At 44.8% G+C, this 15,988-nt stretch overlaps 1 pseudogene; it reads right to left on the bottom strand.

The window, feature by feature from the left end:
* Positions 1-2: 2 nt before the first annotated feature.
* Positions 3-15,074, bottom strand: LOC118397354 (otolin-1-A-like; annotated as a pseudogene).
* Between the last annotated feature and the right edge of the window lie 914 nt (positions 15,075-15,988).

The raw sequence follows: 15,988 nt of genomic DNA, 5'->3' as shown, positions 1-15,988 counted from the left end.
CTTATTGATTTTACTTCAAAAGTGTACAAAAACTCATAATATAGTGATATTTCAATCTACCAGATTGACAGTCTTGTAAAGATGTCCTTGTGTTGTTGGGTCTATAGAGGGAGTATGAAGAGAGATGGGGTGAATGCTGCAATTCAGTCCCTGGTACTGTGGTGGCATAGTAATATATGCCATTTAGCAGACGCTTTTATCCAAAGCGACTTACAGTCATGTGTGCATACATTCTACGTATGGGTGGTCCCGGGAATCGAACCCACTACCCTGGCGTTACAAGCGCCATGCTCTACCAACTGTGCTACAGAAGGACCAGAAGGACCAGTGGGCTTCATTGTCATGCGTTTAGGTATTGTGGATGTACAGTAGAGTTGATTGTATTAGATATCAGATCATTTGTCAGGGCTTGTCAGCGTAGAGCAGGAAGCCAGAGAAAGTGCTGTCGTCATCACTGCTGGCGTAGACTCCATTCCAGTCCCTCAGTGTCTCCAGCCATACCTGGTCCCCCACCGCCAGCTGGTCGATGTCCTGCCCATACAGAGAGTCTCGCATCCGCACCTTCCTCACCCCATTGACTACCAGGGCGGCGCGCAGGGGCTTGTTCCGCACTGTGATGTGGTAGGAGAACATGTAGACCCCCCCGTGGGCACAGGTGAAGCTGTTGGGGGAGGAGATGTAGTGGTTCTCTCCGTTGTAGAAGACCTTGTCAAAGCGGACGGGGAAGCCTGATGGAGGGAAGGACTTACTGGGGGAGAGGCCCACACTGACCCCGTTACCCTTCGCCCCTCTGATCCCCCGGGGGCCCCTGTCCCCTCTCATTCCGGGGAGCCTCTGTCACGCTTTGGCCCAAACATCCCCCTCCCTCCCTGGTGTCCAGGCAGCCCTCGCACCCCTGGCTCACCTTGAGCCCCTGGTGGTCCTGGATCCCCCTGGTCACCTGCCACACCAGGGGAGCCCTGCATGCCATCCACCCCAGGAAGGCCCACCTGTCCCTGAATACCTGGAGGCCCAGGGTCCCCTCTATTGCCCTTCAGTCCTCTCTCCCCAAATGTCTCACACACCCCTTTGTTACCCTTGTCCCCCTTCAAGTCTTATGCCCCAGCCAGCCCTGGGGGTCCGGTTGGGCCTTCTATTCCAGGTTCCCCTTTCTCACCCGTAGTCCCATTTTGGCTTTCACCCTTCTCCCCCCAGTCACCTTTGACCCCAGGAGGCCCTCTGTCACCTTTTTCACCTTTAAAGCCAAATCCACCTGCAGGGCGCAGAGCACAGTGTAAGTGGGCCGTCTCAGCAACTAGGCTCAGACAGAATTTATGAGGAAGATATTAATTGATTTTACATGTTTGATTTAATCATTCTTTATGGAGGCTGGTAGCCTTGTTTCATGATTTCTTTGCCTGTATGTGCCTATATGTGTTAAAGGGTTTGGCTGGTTACCGCTCTCTCCTTGTTTCCCTGGGATACCCAGAGTTCCTGCCATTCCACGGTATCCTTGGTCACCTTTAACTCCTGGGAAAGAGAGATAGATAACAGACAACTCAGAATAATCAATAAATCTACTGTTTGCTCACACAGCCAGGAAAGTGTACATATCTCAAGTAAATAATGTATCGTTTCTCTTTTGTGTTCTCCTCTGTCTCCTTTTGACCCTGTAGTTCCATTTGAACCAGCCAGTCCAGGAAAGCCTCTGGACTGTGCCATCCTGGATGAGCTGCAAAACCTAAGCCACTTGTGTGGGTTGTAGACTCCGTCTCATGCTACCACTAGAGTAAAAGCACCGCCAGCATTCAAAAGTGACCAAAACATCAGCCAGGAAGCATAGGAATTGAGAAGTGGTCTGTGGTCCCCACCTGCAGAACCACTCCTTTATTGGGGGTGTCTTGCTAATTGCCTATAATTTCCACCTGTTATCTATTCCATTTGGACAACAGCATGTGAAATTTATTGTCAATCAGTGTTGCTTCCTAAGTGGACAGTTTGATTTCACAGAAGTGTGATTGACTTGGAGTTACATTGTGTTGTTTAAGTGTTCCCTTTATATTTCTGAGCAGTGTAGTTTCAACAAGATATCAAAAGCCATGGATCACCACTACAGTATACTGGTATTGTTAAAGGTCCCTATGTTGTTATAGTGATTTCAATACCTGGTAGTCCTCTGCCCCCTTTTGGCCCTCGAGGGTCCTTCTCTGGTAGACAGCACTCACAAAAATTGAAGTAGCACTCGTTATAATCCAAGGTGTAATTATCATGCCCAACACCAGGGGGCCCTGTGGTTTCAGTATAGTAATCCTGGTTGGCATCACTGGGGTAGGTTGTGGTCTCTGTGGTAACCAGGGGGTAGGGATCCATGGGATCTGATTTCTCCACTGATTTCAGTGTCTTAGGGATGATGCTGGTTAGGGGCTGCATGGTAATCCGGGGCTGCTCGCGGTAAGGCATGGGCTTCTTGGTGTATTGGTACTTTGGTCGCTGAGTGGTCTTCGACGATACACTGGTCACTGTGAATGACATCACTGCCAAGAGGGCAGAGTGATAGGAGAGCATCCTGATGTTTGACAAGAATCTAAGGAGGGAGAAATAGAGAAACTGTCACTTCTCATACACTGATGTAGCATCCCTGTATGTAAGCATAATACTTACTACAGCCTCTGCCAAAGGTCTGGAGCTTTATAGCACAAGACATAGTGAGCTTGCCCTGTCACTGCATGGTTTTTGGTATATAAAAAAAGCATTATTTCAGAACTGATTATATTAGGTGTATATCCCACATTAATATTTACAGTAGCTCAAAGCAACGTACTTTCGACTCAGGGCAGGAGAACATTTATGAGACCCCATAACAACAACAACAATCCTCAAAAAAAACATATAAAGCATCTTATCATCTTTGACACCTTCTCTTTTCCATCCATCTCTCTCTCCCTCCCTCTGTTTCTCTCTCTGTTGCAGACCATTCTATTGTATATGAACCCCTCAATATTCCACTGTCACAGCACTGCCAGACATGACCTCATCACAAAGATGTTGATTGAGAACTTACAGGCACTCAACTCATCACCTCACAAATGGGTGGTCAAACAAAAAGGTCAAACAAAACAGAAACCGCTTATTGAACAGAGCTCAGTATAAAGCAATAAATCCACATTTGACACTTGCCTAATTATGACGGGCCCATCTAATCATTGATCCCCAGTCTAACACTACCATGGAGGCTGCAGCATCAGCAACACTGGAACTCTTTGATATCTCTATAAGGCTTTGCTGATGGACATCCCCACCAATGAGGAGTAGAGCTGTGAGCCCAGGGGGAGGTTTGAAACCCTACGACAAGCTAATCTAGCAGAGCCTGGAGCTGGACCAAGCAGAACCACTGCACCTCGGCGCGCTCTCTGTATCCCTGTTGTGTCAAATCTGCTTTTGTGACACTGGATACAGTGTCCGTGAGAAGCACTACCCCGGTGTGGGCCCGGGCGAGAGGAGAGAGGCAACGGGTCACCTGATATAGGAGAAATTCCTCCAGCAGCCACCCTGCTGCCCCGCAGCCACCCCCTCTAGTCCCCCTCTTACTGGGGGACTAGAGCCAAGCTGGGAGGCTTCTAGTGGCCCCATAGTGGGGTTCATACACGTCTTACTCCAGGTGGAGGGAGTGCAGCGCAACTCCAATACAAGAAGGTACATTTCTCCTGGCCATATTGGTCAAATCATTGTGAGCTTGTGTAAAAGAGTATAGAAGTAATAGGGATGACAGTTGTAAATCAGTAGCTACAGGTATACTGTTTAGGGTTCCCCACACTGCTTAGCCCAAATCCTCTATAACTACCGCAGAACAAAGATCTGTATCATCACTATCTACTTGGTGATTGTCTACAAAAAGCTTAAGCCTAAAGAGCGCTACTAATCTCACTGTCTCACTCAACAGTTACTAAACCTGAGCTGTCGTCAAAGGAAACAGCTTATCTCTCTAACCCTCTCTACAGGTGAACACACAGCCACACTGCACAGTCACTGGAACCAACTATCTCTCTAACCCTCTCTACAGGTGAACACACAGCCACACTGCACAGTCACTGGAACCAACTATCTCTCTAACCCTCTCTACAGGTGAACACACAGCCACACTGCACAGTCACTGGAAACAGCTTATCTCTCTAACCCTCTCTACAGGTGAACACACAGCCACACTGCACAGTCACTGGAACCAACTATCTCTCTAACCCTCTCTACAGGTGAACACACAGCCACACTGCACAGTCACTGGAACCAACTATCTCTCTAACCCTCTCTACAGGTGAACACACAGCCACACTGCACAGTCACTGGAAACAGCTTATCTCTCTAACCCTCTCTACAGGTGAACACACAGCCACACTGCACAGTCACTGGAACCAACTATCTCTCTAACCCTCTCTACAGGTGAACACACAGCCACACTGCACAGTCACTGGAACCAACTATCTCTTGTTAGAAGAATGGTTATATCCATCGGTTATAGCAAACTGAACGTCACAGTGGTAACAGGACAGCTCGTGACTGATACAAATGAAACTACTACCACCAGAGGACAGGGTTCAGTAGTTAAAGACCTCAACCTCCCTGCAAAAAATTGCAGGAAGAGGGGAAATTAAAGTGAGAAATAGAGAGGGGAGGAGAAGGTGAGATGGAAGAAGAGGAATAGAGGGGGGTTCCAGGGGTAGCTTTATTTATACTTTGAATATATAAGACTGTGCCTTCCATCTGCATATATTCAATTATTTCTACTTCCTCCATCTTTCTCCTCTCCTCTTTGCATCCTCTTATTAGCACCCTCTTAGTAGCATCCTCTTATTAGCATCCTCTTAGTAGCATCCTCTTATTAGCATCATCTTATTAGCTCTGCCTCCTGCTCTCCCTCCACCTCTCTAGCTCTCCTTCCAAGCAGTTTGAACGTGGTCCGTCCCTGAGATGGCCCGTTGAGGTTCCACCCATCAGTCTCACTCCTCCATTCAGTCCACACAACAGAACGGGTCAGTTTACCAGCCTCGCCACCACAGGAACACAAACACCGCTCACCTGCCCACTCACCTAACACTGGCACTGCCCGTGACCCCAGGTGCTCCCACAGTACAGCACCATGGAGAAAAACATATACAGTCAAGAATTAAGCAGGAGCAGGGACAGAGGCAGGATGACTTGCATGGAGACTTTACATTAACTAACCCTCTTCATGGAAAGAAGATCTCTAAGTGTCAGTATAGAGGATGTAGGGGTGCAGGCGGGAAGGTGTGTGAGTGTGTGCATGTGTGAAAGATTAGAAAGTTGTTTGCCTCCTGGGTGAACATTTGCTTTTAGCCCTAGTGAGTAAGATGACAGTTGAAGTAAACCATTAGCAAAATGTCAGTCTTAGTATCTGATTGATGCCCTCTACCAAAACGCCAGTTCCTTTTCCTCTCAGATTATCCCCTGGTACACTAACCTGGCCATAGACATATTATTGTTCAACAGCCCAGCCTGCCTTATCAAGTGAAATCTAGAGACCTTGGAATTAGCAACTAATGACTTCGGTGCTTGAAGTTTTGGCAAATAAATATATGCCTCTTATGTAGTGAGACCAAGCAATACCTTCATATTATATTTTCTTGAGTTGTTCAGTATTGAAATGGAAATTTCAATCTAGAACATGTACACCCTATTTTCTTAAAATATCTTGGTTGTTGGTTTGCCATTGAGCGTTACTGAAGAAGGCAACATAAAAAAGTATTTGCTTTTTTCACTCAAGCACAGAGTCTAATTGTCTTGTGAGATGGAAGCTGAAGCATTCAAAGGGTATCAGAGACTCAGGTGGACTCCCAAGAGACACAGAGGGGTGTCTGTATGGAGAGAGACCCCAGGAGAGTGATACCTGAGTAGGAGGTTGTGGGGAGTAAGGTGCCCAGGGCCAAAAGAGGTGGGGGTAGTTGGGGAAAACAGGGTCTGGGGGTTACAGGGGAGAAAGAGAAAGAGAGAGAAAGAGGGTCATGGTCAGGTGAGTGCAAGGTAAAAGTGCTCTGGGACCACCCACTTGTTTCCCCCCACCTACGTTCTCTACCTGTCCCCTAGCCCCGGGTCGGACCACGTCCCACAGAGGTAAATGTAAATGTAAAGGTAGAGTAACTCAGACTATGATCAGGTGTAGAGCTCCAAATGGACTTCTCTATGACCCCGTGGTGAAAGGACAGGCTTTAAGCCATCGAAGAGCCATTTGAAAATCTTTAAAAACCCTCTCTCTCTCTATATATATATATATATATATAATGGAGCACAGTGATGTCAAGCCACACACTTACTGATGGTAACCCTGACCTAGAAACCTGACCTGACCCCACTCCCCTGGGCTCCTGTGTGTTCAAATCCTGCTCTCTCTCCTGCCTTCCCCCTGTTCCTAACATCCCATAGCCACTAGGTGGCAGTGTTGTTTAATCAAATAAATCACTGAGGCCTCCCCACCAATCCTGTTCCTTGGATAAACAGAATCCAAAGCTTATCTGTCCTGAGCTACTCTACTCACACATACTTACATAACATAGATAGGTCTGCAATGTGAAACACCATGATTCATATTCATTTCTCTGCTGTCTTTTATCTATAGGTAGAGGACATTGTCATTAATGTCATTATCTGATGGTTCATGACAGAAAGACAAGTGGAACTGGGGAGGCAGTTTAAACCCTAACGATCTCTCCACATGCATAACCATATACATGGTGACATGCCTAATCTGTGTGTGGTGTCGTCATGTAAGGCTATGAGTTTACTAACCAACCCTTCTGGGGGTGACTATTGGTCATACTCTCACATGCCTCCTTATTTTCTCTTTAGTTTGAATCCAGTAGCGATCATGTGAGGTTGAGTTTGCTCAGGGCGTGAAGGAATTAACTCCATGGCCAGTCTATTACCTAGCTCACCTCGTCTCTGGAGATGAGGGGACAGCAGGGAGGGGCGTCCAACTGTCCACAAAACCAGGTGCTCACCTTGATCACCTCCATCTTTGCATTGTAGAAGGGAGATGTACACCTGTTCAACCAAAAAGGACCCTTTCTTCCTCTCTTGCACAAACACACCGGCACGCACACCAGTCTAATGACTGACCTCAATGATTCCTCCACCCAACCCGGTAGTAAAGCAAACAGACTACCCTCAAAACAAACAGTACAAATGGCACGTGCTTAGTGCGAGGCTTTCTTTGCTGTCTCTGATTGTGTGTATCTATCTGAGAGGATCAGAACAAATCAAATCTGATGAAACCGAACCAAGAGAACAGATTGATTCACAAGTAAAATATTTATCCATGAACAAACACTCATTAAAGATTTCCATGGCTTTGATAGTAAATCTGTATCATGTTTAGATGAGTCTTTCTTGTGAATGAAATTGTCTCCCTCTGCTCCTTGTCAATCACAGATCTCACTAAATAAAAGCTTTGCTCATTACCATGGGGGCAAAGTTAGTAATGCCACAACCCTGCACTCGACTAAAACTGTATGAGTGAATGGATAGGTGGAGTTACAGCGGGTTTTCCCAAACTCAGGACCCAAAGGGGTGCAGGTTTTGGTTTTGACCTAGACGGTATTTGGGAAACACTGAAATACAGACTCTAGGGGTGCCCTAACAACTGTGTTGTTGTGTTTTACATAAGGAATGTAGGCCTACAAAACCTGATCAATATCCTACTGACGGATTACACACGGTGTGTGTGTGTGTGTTTTTGTGCTTTTACTATAGCAAAACAAGGATAATTCAGACAAGTGGGGACATTTTGCCAGTCCCCACAAGGAAAACGTATATTTTAGGCTTAAGGGCTAGGTTTAAGGTTAGGGTTGGGGTTAAGGTTAGGGTTAGGTTAAGGGTTAGGGGAAATAAGATTTATAATGGGAATCAATTCTTTGGTCCCCACAAGGATAGTAAACAAACGTGTATGTGTATGTGTATGTGTATGTGTGTGTGTGTGTGTTGCTTAGAATTGTCCTGTGAGAAGCAACAACAAAGCAAGCCAAGAAAGGTGAGAGATTCAAACGTAAACAGTGTAACTTAGCATTGGGCCCATTGTGGATGTGTTTACAGAGTCAGCGTCAAGACTGATAGCTCTCTTTATTTACATTTGATCATTAGATAAGGGAGTTCTGATTTCATCTACTGTCACTAATTAAGCATAACCCAATCTGGAGGGGAAGGGAGGGGCGGAGAGGATAGGGTTCCTGTGCATTGTTTCACTCAATATGATTAATTGAAATTCATCTGCTTAGTCCCCTCCTGTACTCCCTGTTCACCCACGCATGACTCCAACACCATCATCAAGTTTGCTGACGACACAACATTGGTAGGCCCAATCACAGATGGCAATGAGTCAGCCAGGTCAGAGACTGTGTGGTGCCAGAACAACAACCTCTCCCTCAATGTCAGCAAGACAAAGGAGCTGATTGTGGAATGTAGGAGAAAGAGGGGGAAGCACACCCTCACCCACATCGACGGCGCTGTAGCGCCATAACATGGTCCGCACACACCAACACAGTTGTGAAGAGGGCACGGCTTTGCCAAAAAAGATTTGTCATGGGCCCTCGGATCCTCAAAAATTTCTACAGCTGCACCATCGAGAGCATCTTGACTGGCTGCATCACCTTCTGGTATGTCAAATGTAACGCCCTTGACCGCAAATCGCTACAGAGGGTGATGTGTGGACAGCCCAGTACATCACTGGGGCCAAGCTCCCTGCCATCCAGGACCTCTATATCCGGGGGTGTTAGTGGAAAACCCCGAAAAATTACCAAAGAATCCAGCCCCCCAAGCCATAGACTGTTCACTCTGCTAGCCTCCGGCAAACTGTACCAGCGTTGGTTCTTGGACCAACAGACTCCGAGACAACTTCTACCCCCAAGCCATAAGACTGTTAAATAGTAAATTCATGTTACCCAAACTATCTGTACTGACCCTATGCACGCTCACTAGACTATATACACACACTCACATTACACATCACTTGCTGCTGAACTATTCTTTATTTTACTCTTACTAATTGTGATGCTTAGTCACTTTACCCTGCCTTCAGGTACATATCTAACTCAAATACCTCATAACCCTGCACATTGATCTGGTACTGGTACTCCCTATATATAGCTCCATTGGTGGATATTTATTTTATCCCTCTTATGTTATTATTACATTTTGTTTACTCTGCATTGTCAGGAAGGGCTCATAAGCAAGTATTTCACAGTGAATACTACATCTTTTACATTTGAGTCATTTAACAGATGCTTTCATCCAGAGTGACTTACAGTAGTGAGTGTAAACATTTTTATGCTTTTCCCCCTACTGGTCCCCCGTGGGACTCGAACCCACAACAACTGGCGTTGCAAGCACCATGCTTTACCAACGGAGTCACACGGGACCCCTAGTTGTATTCGGCGCATGTGACAAATACAATTTGATTTGATTTGACTTGACCTCTGCCACACCTCCATTTCTTTGATCTCCACCCCAAACGTCTTGCTGACACTGGCATTTCCCACATGCTGACGCGTAGAGAGAAAAGTGATACAAATAGAATAATGTTCAATTTACGCTCGCATAACTCAGGTTTTCATTTTCCCCGTAGAGAATAGATATGTATTATTCCTGAAAAGAATACGGTGGTGGTGTCCAGTTCTAGGCTATGAAAAGCAACGAAGCCAGCCTCTTTAAAAACAGAAGCGTAAATGTGAATTTCCAGTTTTCTTCACCCTTCATCCATTTTAACCCTCGTACAACCGACTGAGGTCATTTTGGTTTATTCAATTCTTCCATTTTTTTCAGACTTTGTCAGTCAACAAATTCTTAACGAGTCAAACTCATTGTTTAGTGTTTCTGTATCAATATCAAATGTCCTTTGGGGACATTTTAACCCCAGACAAAAACACATCATTCCGCCTGTAGTAATTTGATAGATAAGAACTTTACTTGAATCTATGTTTCTCTGGAGACAGAGATTCACCAGAGGGTGGAGGGTGACCTGTATCACTGACCAGATAGACAGATTTACCAGAGGGTGGAGGCTGACCTGTATCAGTGACCAGATAGACAGATTCACCAGAGGGTGGAGGGTGACCTGTATCACTGACCAGATAGACAGATTTACCAGAGAGTGGAGGCTGACCTGTATCAGTGACCAGATAGACAGATTCACCAGAGGGTGGAGGGTGACCTGTATCACTGACCAGATAGACAGATTCACCAGAGGGTGGAGGGTGACCTGTATCACTGACCAGATAGACAGATTTACCAGAGGGTGGAGGCTGACCTGTATCAGTGACCAGATAGACAGATTCACCAGAGGGTGGAGGGTGACCTGTATCACTGACCAGATAGACAGATTTACCAGAGGGTGGAGGCTGACCTGTATCAGTGACCAGATAGACAGATTCACCAGAGGGTGGAGGGTGACCTGTATCACTGACCAGATAGACAGATTCACCAGAGGGTGGAGGGTGACCTGTATCACTGACCAGATAGACAGATTCACCAGAGGGTGGAGGGTGACCTGTATCACTGACCAGATAGACAGATTCCCCAGAGGGTGACCTGTATCACTGACCAGATAGACAGATTCACCAGAGGGTGGAGGGTGACCTGTATCACTGACCAGATAGACAGATTCACCAGAGGGTGGAGGGTGACCTGTATCACTGACCAGATAGACAGATTTACCAGAGGGTGGAGGGTGACCTGTATCAGTGACCAGATAGACAGATTCCCCAGAGGGTGGAGGGTGACCTGTATCACTGACCAGATAGACAGATTCACCAGAGGGTGACCTGTATCACTGACCAGATAGACAGATTCACCAGAGGGTGACCTGTATCAGTGACCAGATAGACAGATTCACCAGAGGGTGACCTGTATCAGTGACCAGATAGACAGATTCACCAGAGGGTGACCTGTATCAGTGACCAGATAGACAGATTCACCAGAGGGTGACCTGTATCAGTGACCAGATAGACAGATTCACCAGAGGGTGACCTGTATCAGTGACCAGATAGACAGATTCACCAGAGGGTGACCTGTATCAGTGACCAGATAGACAGATTCACCAGAGGGTGACCTGTATCAGTGACCAGATAGACAGATTCACCAGAGGGTGGAGGGTGACCTGTATCAGTGATTTTGACCAGATAGACAGATCATTTGCAGAGATACAGCTCCCGATGTACTCACCTAAGATTGTACTTTTCTACACCACATATCTATTGTATGACTATGTACAAAACCAAAATTACCTTATTTTTGTACATATAAAAACCTGCCAATGATATACAACGTCTGCCAATAGTATAAATACTTAATAGAACTGCGATACAGAACTTAGACACACTCACAATCTACACCGGGAGCTGTACTGGTGTTGCCTGGCTACAAATCCACATTGCTACAGCCAAACTGACATTTTTTCTCCACAATGAGTCTGGATTTGCCTCCCCCCTACAATTTCTAGAATGGGAACACATTCTGACTGTTTGGATTGGTCCCAGCAACCGATGGGTTGGGTCAGAACCGGCCTACATTCTGATGTTATCAACTTTGATACTCTGACTGGTTAGATTTGTTACAGACGATCAAATCGCTGATACATTTGTTTTGTACAACTCCCCTCATTTTGAAGTCACACAAACGACTTCTAGGATGGCAGATTTAGACAATGCATGTAGCGATCGATAGAGCAGCGGAATTCCTTAGAGGGTGAATGTGGACCTGTTGTAGTGATCTTGTCCTGATAGACAGATCACCTGCTGAGATGGAGCACCTTATGTATTTGCCTATATTCATAACTGGTTCGAACTGTTTAGAACTAGGTATAAATGTGTACAAAATCTAAATGACCTTAGATATATGCTTAGATTCAGTCAAAACAGCTCATACAAGTTTGTCAGTGGTATGAATACTTGGTAGAAGTGTAATACAGAAACCAGCCACCCTCTGAATGTACACATGGTGCTGCATTGGTGTATATTCTTACGGAAAATGTTATATAAATACCTGAACTCCTATGATATCCTCCAATATATGTGGAACTTGTAATGGTATTTGGGTTGCTATAACATTTGCTTTGAAGTGACTGAGGATTTGGGCATGCTTTTTGAAGCCTCCTCCTCACCACTGGCCATACCACTCCCATTGTTTCACTAGCAGCGATGCTAATGCTGCCTGTGGGGTAAGTACATTTAAAAAACAATATATAACCATATTTTTGGTCATTATCACTGTTTGTCAATAAAATTAAGTATATTTAAAATTCTGGTGTATCGCTAAACGATTCTACCAACTGATCGTAAATCAACCTTTTAGTACCAACGTGGACTGTACTTTGGAAAAAAAGCTGTACATTATTTAAGGGAAACAAAACTGTATTTTTTGGTTGTTTTATAATATTTTGATAAGACTTAAATTGATATTGCTATGATATTTGCTTCATGATTGTATGATCGGTAGTCCATGTATGTAAAATATGTTGGTAGTATGAGGGTTATATGTCACAATCTCCTTTAAGTGACATGATAGATAGATAGATTTTGACTTGTTTTCAGTCATGACCACTCTGCAACCACATTTACATTATACAGTAGGTCAGCAGGCAACAATATGTTCCTGTTATATAATATACAGAACACAAATATATTCACACTAAACATACTGTGCAAGATCAAATCAATACACTTGACTCAAAACAGCTGCATTGAAATCAACACTACTCTGTTCCTCTAGTTTAGGTCTCGAATCCAAATACAGTTCATTGTAAAACACCAACAGATCATTCTTTCACATTTGTAAAATTGCTTTATTTCTGAAGAATCCAGTGATGAGACAAATGTACCATAGATATCAGTAAATGTTTAATAAGGCCACACAGTGATCTTTTGTCCTCGTGCAACTCTGTGATCAAGCCATCAGAAATGTCTCAACCACTAATGATTAGATTGAAAGGATATAAAAGCACTCTCATTTGAAGGAAAACAACATATTCAGTAATGTACTGTGCATTTGAAAAGTATCCAGACCCCTTGACTTTTTCCACATTTTGTTACGTTACAGCTTTATTGTTAAATGGATTCAATGTTTTTTTCCCCTCATCAATCTACACACAATACCCCATAATGACAATGCAAAAACTGTATTTAAAAAAAAAAAAAAAATTCTTAAAAAATAAAAACCGGAAATATCACATTTACATAAGTATTTAGACCCTTTACTCAGTACTTTGTTGACGCACCTGGCATTTTTTACAGCCTCGAGTTGTGGGTATGATGCTACAAGCTTGGCGCACCTGTATTTGGGGAGTTTCTCCCATTCTCTGCAGATCCTCTCAAGCTCTGTCAGGTTGGATGGGGTGTGTCGCTGCACAGCTGTTTTCAGGTCTCTCCAGAGATGTTCGATCGGGTTCAAGTCTGGGCTCTGGCTGGCCACTCAAGGACATTCAGACACTTGTCCTGAAGCAACTGCTCTGTTGTCTTGGCAGGTCCTGAGTGCTCTGACTTTGCTCTGGTCATCTTTCCCTCGATCCAGCATGACGCTCCCACCACCATGTTTCACCGTAGGGATGGTGCTAGGTTTCCTCCGCTTGGCATTCAGACCAGAGAATCTTGGCAAACTCCAAGCGGACTGTCATGTGCCTTTTACTGAGGAGTGGCTCCCGTCTGGCCACTCTACCATAAAGGCCTGATTGGTGGAGTGCTGCAGAGATGGTTGTCCTCCCGGAAGGTTCTCCCATCTCCACAGAGGAACTCTGGAACTCTGTCAGAGTGACCATCAGGTTCTTGGTCACCTCCTTGACCAAGGCCCTTCTCCCATTGATTGCTCAATGTGGCCGGGCGGCCAGCTCTAGGAAGAGTCTTGATGGTTCCAAACTTCTTCCATTTAAGAATGATGGAGGCCACTCTGTTCTTGGGGATCTTTAATGCTTCAGAAATGTTTTGGTACCCTTCCCCAGATCTGTACCTCGACACAATCCTGTCTCTGAGCTCTACGGACAATTCCTTCAACCTCAAGGCTTAGTTTTTGCTCTGACATGCACTGTCAACTGTGGGTGCTTATATACACAGGTGTGTGTCTTTCCAAATCATGTCCAATCAGATGAATTTACCACAGGTGGACTCCAATCAAGTTATAGAAACATCTCAAGGATGATCAATGGAAACAGGATGCACCTGAGCTCAATTTCGAGTCTCATAGCAAAGGGCCTGAATACCTATGTAAATCAGGTATTTCTGTTTTTTATATTTAAGAGATTTGCTACGATTTTTCTTAAAACCCTGTTTTTGCTTTGTCATTATGGGGTATTAAAGTAAAGTAACAAAATGTGGAAAAAGTTTAGGGGTCTGAATGCACTGTACATAGCCACAAGAGAAAACAAACTGTTTTCCTAATTTACATTGTAGCCAGCCAAGCTTTACCAGTGCATATAAATATCAATATAAATCTAGTTACAAATCATATACAGACGAAATCAGAAAGTCCTTAAGTCAATGACAAAGCAAAGCCTGAACCAGAGAGCTAACATTTCCTCTTGCCAAGCATAGCAACAGTAAAAATACTGCAGATGGGGGACAGGGCTGTGCACACAAGGATATGATTGTTCAGTTTGATCAATGTATGCATTGACAAATCATCAGACATATTTAGGGTTGGGAGGAACATTTTAAAACCTTGTAATATTTGCCTGGTCTCAATGTCTCTGAATAAATTGTATAGCAGGAGACTGGTCTAGGGAAAGATTTGCTTTATGACTCAGTAATTGGAGTGCAGTCAATGGTCATCATTAGCATTGTCCAGTGGGTTTAAGTGCATGTAAATGTATTGTGATCAGTAATGTCTCACCTTATATCAGACAGCTGTCAACAGTCAGAGATAAGTGGCATTACCTGCAGGCAAATGTAAAACACAGAGATGTGATATGCACTCACACTATTCCAGAGTGAGAAGAATAAAAAAATAACAAACCACATTTCATATTTCTGGAAAAAAACAAGGCGTTTCACAGCAAAGGTGTGAAAGTAGCATACAATGATGTATTTTATTGTATAATACCAGGGGTAAGAGGGGGGTAAAGGGAGGTATTCTCCTAGAATATTTCACAGAATCATCCTAAACTCAGCCTTCCTTTGCTGAGTAGATAGTAGAGTATTGTGGATTGTGGGAGTAGTGGGTAACTGTATGGTGAAAGGGTGGTGAGAGAACAGAGGTCAGACGGTCATCGAGTCAAGTGAGGTCAAGGTCAAATGTCAAGATCTTAGGTAGGGAGTCCTCCCTTCTCATTCCTAATCTCCTTCCTGCCATCCATCCACTGCTTAGTTTATGAGTGCCATGGTGCTCTCTGGCTGTTCCCCGCAGATCCCGGAGAAGAACTTGAGTGCCAGGCGCACATGTACAGGCAAGAAGGCGTAGGAGGTGTAGATGACCATGGCCACGGAGGAGAAGAAGACAGAGTTGAAGATGGACTGCTCCCAGGGCTCAAGCACATATATGCCTGTGATGAGCAGGTACTGGTAGTACAGCCAGCCCAGGTACTCCTTCAAGTATTTAAAGTCCATCCTCATGCTGCTCCAGTGGTCAGGGTAAGGATGGGAGAGGGAGGGGCAGAGAAAGGAACAGAGAGAGCGAGATAAAAGAGAGAGGGAAGGAGGAGAGGAGTGATAGGAAGATAGGAGAGAGAGGAAAAAGAGAGAAATAAAGGGAGGGGAGAAAGAGAGAAAGGAGGAGGATGGCAGTGATAATGGCAGCAGGGGACACATAATGGACACAAACAAACACACAAGACAGACAACATCAATCATGTGGAAAGATATACAGTTAGTCGACTCACCTGATAGAATTACACCTATTTTCCCCAGGAGGCATCACCAATTGCAATAGAATTACACCTATTTTCCCCAGGAGGCATCACCAATTGCAAGAGGGAAAACACTTCGTAGCTGAAAAACGAGCTTACCATGTGTGTGTGTGTGTGTGTGTA

Source organism: Oncorhynchus keta, chromosome 18, assembly GCF_023373465.1.
Source record: "Oncorhynchus keta strain PuntledgeMale-10-30-2019 chromosome 18, Oket_V2, whole genome shotgun sequence".
Classification (NCBI taxonomy): Eukaryota; Metazoa; Chordata; class Actinopteri; order Salmoniformes; family Salmonidae; genus Oncorhynchus; species Oncorhynchus keta.
The sequence above is the reverse complement of the archived record's forward strand: the minus strand, read 5'-3'. Positions and strand labels throughout refer to the sequence as shown.